Consider the following 12,926-nt stretch of genomic DNA (forward strand, 5'->3'; position numbering starts at 1 on the left):
CACAAAAGCCCATGCTGCTATTTATTGGGTGGGAAAATCTATTAGGTGGAAAAACAAATCCCAGAATAGAGTGACTGTAAATTATATATTTGTGTGCAAGAACTTAAGTTGTGCAAAATATGCTATTCCATCAGCAAAACTCATAGCATTTATAGATCAGTAAAACATCTTTGAGCATTCTTCAGATATCTGGCTTAGCAAAAACTTGAAAAAGCACTTAGTCATGTATTTTTGTGCTGGATAGTAAAGCCTATACTTCACAAGACAAATTCAATCTTCATTTTCCTATATCATCTATGTCAGCCCCCATCCATGCTGAATTTGTAGAAAATATTACAATTTCCGCATCATACATTTATTTTGAGAGGAAAGATTATGGGATCTCAAGGTTGTAAGAGACGTTAAAGGTCAAGAGCCCATCCACACAACTGGGCAGACTTTGTGATGTTTATAGTTGTCATAACCATCTGCAGTTCTCTAATGGAATGCTAGTCCTACTACTACCTGTGAGAGCCAGTTGACAATGAGCTCTAATGCGGCATCAAGGTCAGCCATGAGGTGAGGTTGCGTTAGGACCATTTCTATAGTAATAAGAAAGTTTATTGAGTGTGTTATGGGTTGAATTGAGTCCTCTGCCAAAATTCATACGTTCAAATCCTAACCCTCAGTATCTCAGAATGTGACAGTTATTTGGAGATAGGCTCTTTAAACTGGCAATTAAGTTAAAATGAGGTCATTAGGGTGGGCCTTAATCCAATATGACTGATGTCCTTATAAGAAGAGAAAATTAGGACCCAGACATGCACAGAGGAAGACTATGTGAAGACAAAGTGACAAGATAAGCCAAGAAGTGAGGCCTCAGAAGAAACCAACCCAGTCGTACCTTGATCTCAGACTTCTAGCCTCCAAAATTGTGAGAAAAATAAGCATCCGTTGTTTAAGGCAAAGTCTGTGGGTACCTTATTATGGCAGTCTTAACAAACCAGCCCAGGAAGCAAAAAGGAAACAACCCCTAATATGCCCAGAAGCTATTTGCAGATACAGTTTTCAAGACTCTTTGCCTTGCCAGTGACAACCCAGTTATTCTTCCATAGAATATTGATACAAACAGTTCAAATAGAGAGATCAAGGCTGCTAAAGGACCTCTGTGTATATTCAAATCCTGACTTTTTGTACTACTTTTGCCCCTCATATTTTAGAAGGAGGGCTTGAAAAACAAGCACAGCATTCCCTGGGGCAAAAGGGGTGGGGGAGAAAAAAGAATTTAAATTACCTGCTAATGAGTAAAACTCCTTGGTGTATAAAGCTAAACTTTAAGTTACTAATTCAAAGATTTTCTATTTAATGTATGATTTCAGAATACACTCCAATTTAGTGTTTAGGGCATTAGAAAAACTCAGAAGCACAGCTTGAATGCATTCTAATTATAAAATTAAAAGATGGGATATTGAACTACTTAGTATGCCACTTACATACTTTTAAACAATAATGAGTGTTTCAAAATAAGCAGCAGTCATATAAAATCCAAATGTTTGATAGTTGGGTTATGGTAAATATGAGCAAAATGAGATTTTCTTATCTGAAAAGCAGTACATAGAATGAGAGCATACCAAATATTTGTCTGCAAATGTCAACAATATAGTGAATCTCAGCAATCGTTTGAGGGATTCAAGACAGATAGAAAATGACTCAGTAGTAAAACAAGTAGTTTATACTGGTAATTTTTTAAATGGAGAAAACATTTCTTGTAGGTAAACACTAACATTTTCTACCTTCTCCTTCTGTATGATATGGTGAAAGTCCTCCAATACTGGCACACAATTAAACTGTGGGCAACTTGATGATCTTGTCATGATGTAAGAAGGGCTATCCATTTACCAGATAAAGATATGGTTATCCTAACTGTTCTGTGAGTTGTTCCTAGTCAGGAATATTTATATTACTAATAAATAAATAGCAAATAACATCTATTAAGTTGGAAAAGTATCTGTATTTTTCAGTTGGAAAACCTGTCAGTAAGATGTTTTCTTACGCTTTTGCCTTTCAACTATGTCCCTGAATCCAAGTAAAGTAGGATATTTTAGAATGCCATAAATGAAAGAAGGAAACAAATAGTCTAAGAAATAGGGAAGGATAGGAAGATATGAGAAATTGTGGACCCCTTCTACTGACTTCAAGAATTAATTAAAAATGTGATTAAGAGTATAAAGTGATTTTCAAAGTTTATTCTTTTGCTAAAAAAACCTCTAAATTTTATATTTTGGCTGAATGAATCTGGAATTGATTATGAGACATCCCAAAAGAGTACTTCAAATAGTTTGATTGACAGTTAATTTTGACATTATAACATACTGTAAACATATTTTATTCTTTGCAAAACATGTTCTAGTATTTACGATTGTCTTCACAATATATTTATTGTACAATATTAGTTAATATTGTTTTATTCAAATACATGTGACTTTCATTTTATTTATCTTTCTCTTTTACAATTTCTAGTTCAAGATGAAATAATTCAAAAAACTGACTCAATAAATAGGGCTAATGGCTTAGTGTCCCTTCTTTCAAGAATCCCACTGAAATGACATGCCAGTATGGACTGTGTTAAACTTCTCATCCATTTCCTGGACCAAGGTTTTTTAAAACACCTCCCAAGGCCTTGGTTCACCTCAAGCTAGAAAAACAGAAGATGGCCTTTGTTAAGATGAAAAAATACAACACAAATTCTGTCGTCATTAACAAAATAAAAGCAACATTAGCAATAAAAGTAGAGTTGACATGAACAATATAAATGCTTGATTTATTTATGTATATTGGTTCAAATTTGGTTGGACAGCTTTCCTTCACTCTCACCTCACTCCTCAGACCCCCAGTGACAGACCAGAAGGACCTGAAGCTGTTTCCTCTTCTGACTCTTTGAAGAGAAAATCAGTTAAAATCTTATTGATGGAGAGCTTGAGTCAGGGTTGAGAGGAAGAAGTGGGATCCCAGAGGGAGAGGAGTCATGTTAAAAATTTGAGAAGACTATTTTGAATTAAAGGAAGAATAGGGGGCACAGAGAGAGGGAAATCCTTGATGTCACAGGTAGATAACAGTGTAGGCTGATGAGAATTGATGTGTACACTGAGGGAAAACATTAAAAACAATAAAAACTTCTGCACCGTCCTCTGGATTCCATGTGTATACTTGGTCATATTAAGTTGTGTCTTTCTCTTATGGAAGTATACTGTACCTTGCTACATCGATTAGACCATGAGGAACTAAACACAGAAGAATTACAAAAATAAAAGGAACTTGATAACAGAATTGGAAAATAAGAAGCAATGGCTGTAAGAAATAAGGATAGAGAATGATTTATGGAAGATGTAAAGCATATTGGAACAGGTAATACCCATCAGGGCCAACAGACCTATGATCATGTTCTAAGATAACAAGATTATAAGAAAATACTTTTCCATCAAAATCCACAAATAATTCTACAGTCAGAAGCAGAAACACTAGAGGCAAGAAGAGACTGTTTACCAGATTAAAGCACAGAACAGCAGAGGCTTCCATTCCTCTGCCCTACAGTTATCTGGGCAGAGCGGAGCTGAGACCAGAGCAGCAAAGCAGTGACTCTGGAAACAGTATGGCAACAGGAGAGGCATTACACTACCACATCTAGAAGATACAATCATAAGGGGATTGGTTCCTATAATCAGAATTCTATTTACCACAAATACAAGAAGGCACTATATTCCCATTTGGACTGAGGATTAACACTTATTAATTTTGCTTAAAATTAGTTTTAAAATGTTAATTTTAAAATATGAACAACCAATTATCACCAAACACCTGAAGAAAATAAGCAACATTTAAGAGTGGCATCAAAAAAGAAGAATTATCCCTAATAGTTTTCTAAAGGAAACATTTCAAAATATTGATTAAAACATCAATTTCATTCTTTAGGAAGTATAGGTTGCTAGGAAAATGTAAATGTTCTAGGGAAAAGATAACTGCCAAAATGAAATTAAAGAAAACATTAATTGAAGATCATACTTAAAATGGCTGGGGGTAAAATTAGGGAATTGGAAGTCTTTAATACAAAAATTGAAAAGATGTCTTGCAAAGTTCATCTTACTTATGATATTTTTCCTATTTATCAGTCATGTGAGAAATACATGGCAAATTTATTTACCAACTATTAAGTGCAGTCATGATTCCAGACTGGTTATGTATATTTTCACAACACACTGAGTAAGATTATACCACTATTTTACAGATGGAAATACAGAAGCTTAGAAACACTAATAATTATCTTCAAGTCACTCGGATAAGAGATGGGCCACCATCCTGCCTCTCAGAATCCTAAAGTATTCAGGGATTTGGATACTCTAACCTGCATCAGGTATAAATTCTGGGGTCCTGGATGCAAATAACAATTAGAAGTCCAAATAAGCATACCATATTGTATCGAAATTTTCAAGGAAGAGAATCCAAGTCTCTAAAACACATAAATGTAATGCAGTAACAAACATTTTAGAATTAACTTTCTGACTTTTGGTTTAATAGCACCTTAATATCTACTATAGCTATATTTGCCAAAACTAGGAATCATAATAAATCATACAAATAAGACAGCAACTATTCTCTTGCTAATGACAGTGTAGCTTCTATGACTGTTGGTGGTAATTTTGAAGTCATACATTCTCAGTGAAAAAACCTTTGTTTTATAAGTTTGTAGGCAGTTCTTGACATGATTTTGGGTTTGACAATGGTAATCTTACTATTCTTTACTCCTTTTAAAAGTTACTTCCTTTTGTTGGTTTTGGGGCCAGAAGTTAAACTAGAGTGGCAGAAGAAATATGTTTTATATATGAAAATTTTCTTAAAAATATAATTTTTGTTCTAGTGTTATCTGAACATCTCACTGACTCTTTCACTATCCATTACTAAACAACAAAAATTTAGCTTTAAGGTATGTTTTTTTTTCAAACAGAAAGGAGAAAATTAAAAAGTCAGGTTATAAATATTCAATATATTCCAACTACTAATGAATATGTTAAATTTTTTCAGAGATATTTAATCATTTTGAAATCATTTAAAAAATAATGAAGTTCCAAGCAGAAAAAAACATAATGCTTCCCTGTTGTTTCCTTGTCTACCAAAATTGATTTTTTTTTGAAATTTCAATTTTTTTATTGAGGTACAGTTGATTTACAATATTATATTAGTTTCAGGTATTCAGTAATTCAAAATTTGTATGAATTATACTCCATTTAAAGTTAATATAAAATATTGGCTGTATTCCCTGTGTTGCACAATATATTCTTGTAGCTGATTTATTTTATACATTGTACTTTGTACTTCTTAACCCCCTACCCTTATCATGTCCCTTGTCCCTTGTCACTCTCCTCTGGTAACCACTAGTTTGCTCTCTATATCTGTGAGTCTGTTTCTGTTTTGTTGTATTCATTTGTTTATTTTTTAGATTCCACATATACATGATAACATGACAGTATTTGTCTTTATCTGACTTATTTCACTAAGAATGATACCCTCCAGTTTCATCCACATTGTTGAAAATGGCAAATTTCACTTTTTTATGGCTAAATAGTATTCCATTTTATATATATCTGTATATTTCACATCTTCTTTATTTGTTCATCTGTTGATGGGCATTTAGATTGCTTCCATTTCATGGCTGTTGTAAATAATGTTGCTATGAACATTGGGGTGCATGTATCTTTTCAAATTACTGTTTTCCTTTTTTTTGGATATATGCCCAGGGGTGGAATTCCTGGATCATATGATAGTTTTATTTTTAGTTTTTTGAGAACCCTCCATACTGTTTTCCACAGTGGCCACACCAATTAACATTTCTACTAACAGTGTACAAGTGTTCCCTTTCCTCCACATCCTCACCAACATTTAATATTTGTGGTCTTTTTGATGATAGCCATTCTGACAGGTGTAAGGTGGTATCTCATTGTGGTTTTGATTTTCATTTATCTGATGATTAGTGTTGTTGAGCATATTGTTATGTGCCTGTTGCCCATCTGTATGTATTCTTTGGAAATATGTCTATTCAGGTACAGCCCATTTTTTAATTGGGTTTTTTTTTAATATTTAGTTGTATGAGCTATTTATATATTTTTGGATATTAACCACTTATTGGACATATCATTTGCAAATATTTTTCTCAGTCAGTAGGTTATCTTTTCATTTTGTCCATGGGTTTCTTTGCTGTGCAAAAGCTTTTAAGTTTAATTAGGTCCCATCTGTTTATTTTTGCTTTTGTTTCCTTTGCTTTAGGAGACAGATTTAAAAAAATATTGCTACAATTTATATCAAAGAGTATTCTGCCTATGTTTCCTTCTAGGAATTTTATGGTTTCTAGTCTTACATTTAGGACTTTAATCCATTTTGAGTTTATTTTTGTATATGGTGTTAGAGAATGTTCTACTTTCATTCTTTTACATATAGCCATCCAGTTTTCCCAGCATCATTTATTGAAGTGACTGTCTTTTCCCCATTGTATATTCTCACCTCCTTTGTCAAAGATTAATTGACCATAAGTGCATTGGTATATTTCTGGACTCTCTATTCTGTTCCATTGAACTATTTGTTTCTGTGCCAGTACCATACTATTTTGATTACTGTATCTTTGTAGTATAGTCTGAAGTCAGGGAGCGTGATACTTCCAGCTCTGTTCTTCTTTCTCAAGATTGTTTTGGCTATTTGGGCTCTTTTGTGTTTCCATACAGATTTTGAAATTATTTATTCTAGTTCTGTGGAAAATGCCATTGGTATTTTTATAGGGATTGCATAGAATCTGTAGATTGCTTTGGGTATATGGTCATTTTAACAATATTAATTATTCCAATCCATGAACACGGTATATCTTTTCATCTGTTTATGCCATCTTCAATTTCTTTCATCAGTTTCTTATAGTTTTCAGAGTACATGGTCTTTTACCTCCTGAGTTAGATTTATTCCTAGATATCTTATTCTTTTTTCATGAAATTAAAAATGGTATTGTTTCTTAACTTCTCTTTCTGATAGTTCTTTGTTAGTTTATAGAAATGCAACAGATTTCTGTATATTAATTTTGTATCCTACAACTTTACTGAATTTATGGATGAACTCTAGTAATTTTTGGTGGTGTCTTTAGGATTTTCTATGTATAGTATCATGTTATCTGCAAACAGTGACAGCTTTACTTCTTCCTTTACAATTTGGATTCCTTTTATTTCTTTTCTTGTCTGATTGCTGTGGCTAGGACTTCCAATACTATGTTGAATAAAAGTGGCTAGAGTGGGCATCATTGTCTTGTTCCTCGTCTTAGAGAAAATGCTTTCAGCTTTTCACCATTGAGTTTGATGTCAGGTGTGGGTTTATTATATGTGGGCTTTATTATGTTGAATATGTTCTCTCTATACCCACTTTGTGAAAGTTTTTATAATAACTAGATGTTGAATTTTGTCAAAAGCTTTTTCTGTATCTACTGAGATGATCATATGGTTTTTATTCTTCAGTTTGTCAGTGTGGTGTATCACATTGATTGATCTGAGGATACTGAGCCATCCTTGCATCTCTGGGTTAAATTCCACTTGATCATGGTGTATGAACCTTTTAATATATTTTTGAATTTGGTTTGCTAATACATTTTGAGGATTTTGCTCTGTGTTCATCAGTGATATTGGCTTATGATTTGTGTGTGTGTGTGTGTGATATATTTGGTTTTGGTATCAAAGTGATGCTAGCCTCCTAGAAAGAGTTCAGAAGTGTTCCTTCCTCTGCAAGTTTTTGGAGTAGTTTGAGAAAGACAGATGTGCACTTTTCTTTAAGTGTTTGGTAGGATTCACCTATGAAGCCATCTGGTCCTGGACTTTTGTTTGTTGGGAGTTTTTTTTTTTTTTTTTTTAATTACTGATTCAATTATTACTGGTAACTGGCTGTTCATATTTTCTATTTCTTCCTGGTTCATTCTTGGAAGAAAGTATGTTTCTAGGAATTTTTTCAGTTCTTCTAGGTTGATTTTTGATAAAAAAAATGTTTTTATCTTAAAAGCTTTTAGAAATAAGAGAACAAAACACCTATCCAAAAACAAGGAGAAGCTCTGGATTTTTGTCAAAAGAGTTGTTGACTAAATCACAATGCCTGTATTATGGGAATAATTTACCTCTTTGTTCTAAGTGTTATTAAGAGTACATAATTTTCCCACTTAAAAAGATGGAGACTGTACATTTGTTCAGGGAGAACTAGAGACTTTGAAGAGGGATGCATATGAAATTAATATTTTTGGAATACCTGTACAAGATAAGTGCTGGGCATTATATATTTTCAAATCACATAATATAACGTCCTGAAAGACATGAATATATAATTCTTATTTTACAGATAACAAACAAAAATACAGTGAGAAACTAAGAGAACCAGCTGGTTAGTGGCAGGGTTCAAGAGCTCCAAAACACATCCATCCCAACTCACTCAGAAGCACAAGAGTCTTTGTGCAATAACTAAAATCTATGCCAGAAATTTTATTTTGGAAACAAAAAAAGAAATAAGAAAGAAGTTACTGTGATGGCAAACTGTAGAACATTCCTGCTTTTTGTAGATTGGGTGAGTGAATCTCTCCTGTACAATCAGAATCTGTCAGTCATCTCTGCTTGAGCACAAGTTTAACAGGCCATAAATGCCAGAGCAGGATAAAGAGAATAAGTGGGAGAACTGCTCTTGGCAGTCTTAACAAGCTCTGATCAATTGATTTATGTAGAAAATCCAATTAGACCTGGCTGACCAGAGCTCCACTGACATCAGAATGAAGCCAGTTGTGAGAAGAGGCTGTTGTATCCCCCTTGGCCAAGTGAATTGATCAATATTTAAACCCCCTTTGGTTTAGATCCTATAATAAAGATACTAACATTACTTCTCTACACATATTAAAAGACAAGCCCATGAGAAAACACATAACAAAGACTTGGTTGGTAAAAATAATCATGTGATTTTGCATACATGTATAAATTACAAGCTAATTTATACATGTATAAGTTACAAGCTATTATTTTTCTTAATCAAATTTTCTGAATAAATTGAAATGTTACATCCAATTCTGTGGAAAAGACTTAAAAATAGTGAAAGAGCATCTTCTTACCATCTCCATTTCCTGTTTTGTCACCAGAATTCCAAAAAACTTCACAAATTATTTTAAAAATTATTTAGCACAGTGGTTAAAAACTAGATGTCCTCACAAACTTTAAATTGAACCTATTTAAGTTGATTTAATTATTTTTACTATTTTAGATATGCCATTTTTACATACATTCCTAATAAAATCCTGTCATAAATTCCAAATTTAATATATAATAAATGAACATATGAAAAAAGTGACTACAGACTCTTTTAATTTGATTCTGCTGTTCTTTGACCCATGAGCATTAGTGGTCGCTGAGTTCCTGCCTCATGAAGAATGTCATTTGGCTCTGTCTTCCATACAGGCTCAAAACAAAATTAGGTTCATCCTAATTAGGCTTTTATACTACAAACTAAATTTAGTAACGTTCATGTAGTGAACTTTTAGTGAGCTTGGTCAAACACAAACCTAACATTAACCGTATCTGGGTGTGTCCTCCCTATAGCATTAAAACTATATATTTCATAGCAGAAGCTAGTGAAACCACCAGAAAGTATGTTTGCACAATTGGTATAAAAGAGAGAAATAATACTTCAGGTTCTTGTCCCCAGATCAGTTCACTTTCCAGTATTCTACATTTGACACTATTTTTTATTTGGCTCTGCCAGGCTTATATGTTCTTTAAATGTTTAAAAGAACAACAAAGCAGAGTTAATTCTGTCCTCATCTAGGAACTATTGTATTTTGTAGCATATAATCAGGTTTTTTTAGGTTTGTTTTTCTTGTTTAGATTTAAACTTGGTCATTCATTTGTTCACAGGGACCAGTATAGTGCTTGGCACAAGGTATATGTTTAAATTAATGAGCAATATGTCTAAGAAAAATATGCTATTTACAGATGTGTATCTGTATATTTCAGCCCCAAAGAATGTAAACTACGTTAAAAATAGAGCATGTGACATTTGAACTTTTTCTTTATAGCAGGCACATAGAACTTGACATGATAAGCTCTCAAACACTGTTGAAGGAACAATTAAATTAATAAAGGAGGGGAGGAGAGAAGATGGCGGAAGAGTAAGACGCAGAGATCACCTTCCTTCCCACAGATACAGTAGAAATACATCTACACGTGGAACTGCTCCTACAGAACACCCACTGAACGCTGGCAGAAAACGTCAGACCTCCAAAAAGGCAAGAAACTCCCCCCGTACTTGGGTAGGGCAAAAGAAAAAAGAAATAACAGAGACAAAAGAATAGGGATGGCACCTGCACCAGTGGGAGGGAGCTGTAAAGGAGGAAAGATTTCCACGCACTAGGAAGCCCCTTCACGGGCAGAGACTGCGGGTGGCAGAGGGGGTAAGCTTCGGAGCCACGGAGGAGAGCGCAGCCACAGGGGTGCGGAGGGCAAAGCGGAGAGGTTCCCGCACGGAGGAGCGGTGCCGACCAGCACTCACCAGCCCAAGAAGCTTCTCTGCTCCCCCGCCGGGGCGGGTGGGGGCTGGGAGCTGAGGCTCGGGCTTCGGTCGGATCGCAGGGAGAGGACTGGGGTTGGCGGCGTGAACACAGCCTGAAGGGGTTAGTGCACCACAGCTAGCCGGGAGGGAGTCCGGGGAAAAAGTCTGCAGCTGCCGAAGAGGCAAGAGACTTTTTCTTCCCTCTTTGTCTCCTGGTGCGCGAGGAGAGGGGATTCAGAGCACCGCCTAAACGAACTTCAGAGACGGGCGCGAGCCGCAGCTATCAGCGCGGACCCCACAGCAACAGGGGCGCAGAGGGAAAAACGGAGAGATTCCCGCACAGAGGCTCAGCGCCAAGCAGCACTCAGCAGCCCGAGAGGCTCGTCTGCTCACCCGCCGGGGCGGGCGGGGGCTGGGAGCTGAGGCTCGGCTTCAGTCGGATCGCAGGGAGAGGACTGGGGCTGGTGGCGTGAAAACAGCCTGAAGGGGTTAGTGCACCAGAGCTGGCTGGGAGGGAGACCGGGAAAAAGTCTGCAACTGCCGAAGAGGCAAGAGACTTTTTCTTGCTTCTTTGTTTCGCGGCGCGCAAGGAGAGGGGATTCAGAGCGCCGCCTAAACGAACTCCAGAGAAGGGCACGAGCCGCGGCCATCAGCGCGGACCACAGAGACGGGCGTGAGACGCTGGGGCTGCTGCTGCCGCCTCCAAAAAGCCTGTGTGTGAGCACAGGTCACTCTCCACACCGCCCCTCCCGGGAGCCTGTGCAGCCCGCCACTGCCAGGGTCCCGGGATCCAGGGACAACTTCCCCGGGAGAACGCACTGCGCACCTCAGGCTGGTGCAACGTCACGCCGGCCTCTGACGCCGCAGGCTCGCCCCGCCTCCTCTGTACCCCTCCCTCCCCGTGGCCTGGGTGAGCCAGAGCCCCCGAAGCAGCTACTCCTTTAACCCCGTCCTGTCTGGGCGGGGAATAGACGCCCTCAGGTGACCTACACGCAGAGGCGGGTCCAAATCCAAAGCTGAACCCCAGGAGCTGTGCGAACAGGGAAGAGAAGGGGAAATCTCTCCCAGCAGCCTCAGAAGCAGCGGATTAAAACTCCACAAACAACTTGATGTGCCTGCATCTGTTGAATACCTGAATAGACAACGAATCATCCCAAATTCAGGAGGTGGACTTTGGGAGCAGGCTATATTAATTTTTCCCCTTTTCCTTTTTTTTTTTGTGAGTGTATATGTATATGCTTCTGGGTGAGATTTTGTCTGTATAGCTTTGCTTTATAATAGCTTTATTTTACTTCACTATATTATAGCCTCTTTCTTTCTTTCTTTCTTTCTATTTTTTCTCCCTTTTACTCTGAGCCGTGTGGACGAAAGGCTCTTGGTGCTCCAGCCAGGCATCAGGGCCATGCCTCTGAGGTGGGAGAGCCAACTTCAGGACACTGGCCCACAAGAGACCTCCCAGCTCCACGTAATACCAAACGGCAAAAATCTCTCAGAGATCTCCATCTCAACATCAAGACCCAGCTTCACTCAACGACCAGCAAGCTACAGTGCTGGACACCCTATGCCAAACAACTAGCAAGACAGGAACACAGCCCCATCCATTAGCAGAGAGGCTGCCTAAAATCATAATAAGGCCACAGACACCCCAAAATACACCACCAGACGTGGACGTGCCCACCAGAAAGACAAGATCCAGCCTCATCCACCAGAGCTAAGGCACTAGTTCCCTCCACCAGGAAGCCTACACAACCCACTGAACCAACCTTAGCCACTGGGGACAGATACCAAAAACAACAGGAACTACGAACCTGCAGCCTGTGAAAAGGAGACCCCAAACACAGTAAGATAAGCAAAATGAGACGACAGAAAAACACACAGCAGATGAAGGAGCAGGGTCAAAACACACCAGACTTAACAAATGAAGAGGAAATAGGTAGTCTACCTGAAAAAGAATTCAGAATAATGATAGTAAGGATGATCCAAAATCTGGGAAATAGAATAGACAAAATGCAAGAAACACTTAACAAGGATGTAGAAGAACTAAAGAGGAACCAAGCAATGATGAAAAACACAATAAATGAAATTAAAAATACTCTAGATGGGATCAATAGCAGAATAACTGAGGCAGAAGAACGGATAAGTGACCTGGAAGATAAAATGGTGGAAATAACTACTACAGAGCAGGATAAAGAAAAAAGAATGAAAAGAACTGAGGACAGTCTCAGAGACCTCTGGGACAACATTAAACGCACCAACATTTGAATTATAGGGGTCCCAGAAGAAGAAGAGAAAAAGAAAGGGACTGAGAAAATATTTGAAGAGATTATAGTTGAAAACTTCCCTAATATGGGAAAGGA

Source organism: Balaenoptera musculus, chromosome 3 (assembly GCF_009873245.2).
Source record: "Balaenoptera musculus isolate JJ_BM4_2016_0621 chromosome 3, mBalMus1.pri.v3, whole genome shotgun sequence".
Classification (NCBI taxonomy): Eukaryota; Metazoa; Chordata; class Mammalia; order Artiodactyla; family Balaenopteridae; genus Balaenoptera; species Balaenoptera musculus.